Source organism: Polyodon spathula, unplaced genomic scaffold (assembly GCF_017654505.1).
Source record: "Polyodon spathula isolate WHYD16114869_AA unplaced genomic scaffold, ASM1765450v1 scaffolds_3041, whole genome shotgun sequence".
In the NCBI taxonomy this organism is placed as follows: Eukaryota; Metazoa; Chordata; class Actinopteri; order Acipenseriformes; family Polyodontidae; genus Polyodon; species Polyodon spathula.
The window spans coordinates 235-4000 of NW_024474505.1; the positions used below are offsets into that span (position 1 = coordinate 235).

At 45.1% G+C, this 3766-nt stretch overlaps 1 pseudogene; it reads right to left on the minus strand.

The window, feature by feature from the left end:
* Positions 1–322: 322 nt before the first annotated feature.
* LOC121311252 lies at positions 323–2795 on the minus strand (annotated as a pseudogene).
* Positions 2796–3766: the final 971 nt, after the last annotated feature.

Consider the following 3766-nt stretch of genomic DNA (forward strand, 5'->3'; position numbering starts at 1 on the left):
TACTGCAAAAGGTCAGTCATTCAGATGAATTTGAAGCACTGGTTTGAACATCTTTAACCCTTTACTGCCCTGACTGTTCCCATACCTATTTTCTCAATGTCAAGCATATGGGATACTGGGCAGCAAAGGGTTAAGACTAAACTGTAGTTGAAGTGACAGTATTTGTGCAGCTTGGTTAGAGTTCCAGTCCTATGAAGAGGCCTCTCCCAGGCTGGGTGTTCAGACAGTACCTGGATCAAGAGGAGCTGCTCTCTTGTGCAGCCAATTTCCTCTCCAGTCAGGCTGGTTGATCCCAGCAGGAATCCCATAGCTCCCCACTTGCCTGAGGAGGAGGGAGGAACCGGGGTGCCCCAGAGCAGGAGCCAGTGTCACAGCACCCACACACTGCAGAGGAGCCATCCTCAGAGAACCACCTGGAGAAAGAGGCACAGCATGAGGGGGGCAGGATCACAGAGAGCCAGCTAGGATACGAGGACTGTGCAGAGCCACAGAACCTTCACCGTCCCAACACTCAAGGATTGGTACATTCAACCAGGGCATGCAGGGAGGATCCAATATTTCTGCAAGAGGATATCAAATAACCAAACTTGATATGAAAAGGTCTACAGAAATAGGATAAATTTCCACACAGGATTAGAACAGGAGGGCACGGGCAAGCAACAGGGCAACCTAGCATCTAAATAGATAGACGTACCACCTTATGCTTGCTTAGATCGTAGATCAATACTATGACTAGAGACCATCATAACAGCATGGAGGATCTCTGGTAGTGTTTGTCGTACCACCTTATTCTCCTGTAAAGGCTAGTCATCACAAACAGCATGGTGGAATAAGGGGGCAGGGTCTGGATTTAAAGGCTAGTCTTCAGCACAGAGGGTCTGATCACTCTTGCACAGCTTAATTACAGTTTAGAACAGAAACACCAGTAGTGGAAGACCCAGCTTAGGCCACCCCTGCTCCATGACAGACTGGCAAATCACCGGCAGGGTGTCCAATGCTGACCCTTCCACTCCTGGACTGTGTTCCAACCCTGTTGTAAATTGCTTATACTTGGACACGTTAATCCCCACACAAGTGAATACTAATGCTTCCAGGTTACAGGTACAATTTTGTTCCATTGTTTGAATACATTTCAGTGGCTCTTCTGAAAGTAAATACTCTCAATTACACATGTTTAAATACGCATCATAGGAATTACACAATACAAGTTACAATAGAGGGATTTTATATTCATTTCTCTTCTAAACTCACTCCCTTACACTGGCAGTTGTCATACTAGTAAAGTAGCAACAAGAATTGGCCAATAATCCCCATTATCATGATAATCAATAGCTGAAGACATCGTTTGAAATCACACAGCATCCCTCAGTTAACTATGGGAGGATAAAGACCATTTGACAATAAAAGCTTCAGCATCCAATACAAGAGAAAATAGTCTTCATGTTCAAAGACAGTTGCCAGGTTGTGATTAAACCCCACTCCCCATACCCAGCCCATTCCTTCATACCACTCATGAGCAGCAAGGAGAAGTCCAGGATTTGCTCTGTAGAGGCTGTTGAAGTGAAGGGCACCCACGTTGGCTTTATGGGGCTGCTGCTGACATTCCACCTCCTGAAAAGAAATAACCCTGTAAAATGATAGCATGCATAACTAATGAAACATGATATCTCAAGCTGGGGGGGGGTTGTCAGAGAGAGAAGCTGAATTTAAAATGAAGGCACCCAGTCAGCACAGAAAGAAAAGCATTTGTTTAATGAAGTCAAACATGTTTGCATTCTTCAATAGAATTGTCAAATCTATTACAGCAGAGGCTTGAACCCTGGTACAAGCGAATGACCAGCAGCAAAGGAATTTAGCGTGAAGTTTACAGATCCGGCCCCTCGGGTCCTTGTCTGCGCAGTACAGTACCTTGGGTATCGGCATTCAAGGAGAATGTCAGCCATATTAACCCTGGTGATGATGCCAACGCTGGCAGGCTTGTAATAGAGATGGTTTGTGTAGCTCAGGAAGTCTGGGAATACCTAGGGAGAGAAGTGGAAGTGACCCTTCAATGCTGGATTATGAAAGAGTGAAGCAGTCTTGTGCTTTAACCCCTGAAGGTACACAAGGAATTGAGCATTTGTTCAAACAGTTTAATACATTGAGTAACTTGTAGCACAAGTAAGCTGATACTTGGACTACAAGCTCCAGCCGGTCAGTACATTGTGAATCCTCATTTCATGCACCTCACTGCAAAGTCTTAGAAATGAAGAGGTAAAATTAGTGTTGGTCTAATTTAGTAGGCAACAGAAGACAAATTATAGAATGCAAGTTGCTCTAGAGACCCAATTAATGCACAAAGCAGTTTAACAGGTTCCACATACCAGCACCTCTAAAGATCACTGATCAAAACACTGGAATTCTACTGTACGCAAGAACTTCACTCTGAAGTGCAAGCAGTAAGGAAAGCTGGGCTAACTACTCAAGAACAGTTTACTGTACTGGCTACCGCACTAACAAATGCGATCGACACGCAGGGTTACCTGGAAAGTACTGCCGCAATCCTGGAGCTGGATGCTGAACAAAACCGTACTGGCGACGCTGTCGGAGGAAGTGGCCGAGCAGCCCGCGGACCCCACGCTCAAGTCGACGCTGTTCACCAGGTAGCCGATCCCGAACAAGTCCCGGTTCACCGTCACGACCATGGCGTCTTTCCTGCAGTCCAGAGTGACCGAACTCGACAGCGACAGGTCAGCTCTCTCCACGGAACGAGGGGTGGGCTTCGCCTGAAATACCGCTCTCGGCGCAGATCACATTACAAATGATCACATTACAGAATATCACATTACAGATAAGAGCAGTTATAAAGTACAGTAAAATCAGTAGAAAATAAGATCAAATTCAAATGAGAGCAAAATAAACAATCCAGTAAATAATTACATTTAAGAGCGAGTTCGACCGGGAGCAGTTAACTTACAGTAAAAACATTTGCTCAAATGAGTAAAGTCCAGTAAGAGCACATAAGTATTGTAACGGATTGAACACAGGGGTTGTGTTACTCCTCCAAAACTATTTGTAAGTAGTTGTATTATCGTGTTTAATGTGTGTGTAATGCAGAAGAAAGTTGTGATGATTGACATCTTGCAGGAGCGACCAAAGTCCTGCTGCTTGCTTGTTTTCTGATTAGTGGGTGCAGTTTTGGGCAGGAGCTCGGAAGGGAGGGGACGATTAGAGCAGATCAGGGAAGGAGAAGGGAGAGGGTTCCAATCCAAGGAAATGGAGAGGACGAGAGCAGATCACTGCAAAGGAGCGGAGGTGGATGGAGGCCCTCTTAAGGGGTGTTCCCATCTGTAGTGAACAGAAACTGCTCCCTCCGAAGGGCCCTTCAAGCTGGCGCTCCCGAAGTGTGCAAGCACTGTGCCCTCCTGCGGAAGAGAGGACTCTCTTCAGGGAACCCAGCATATCAGGAGGATAATATGTGCCAAAATTAAAAGTGAATTAAAAACTAAATAACGATTAGAAATCAGGGAAGGAGAAGGGAGAGGGCTCCAATCTAAAGCGCACTGCGAAGGGCGGAGGTAAGGGGTGTTCCCATCTGTAGTGAACAAATAAGGGCCCTTCAAGCTGGCGCTCCCGAAGTGTGCAAGCACTGTGCCCTCCTGCGGAAGAGATCCTCTCTTCATAACCCAGCATATGGAGGATAATATGTGCCAAAATTAAAAAAATAATTAATTAAAAACTAAATAAAATTAGAAATAAATAACGAATAAATAAATAAAAATAAACA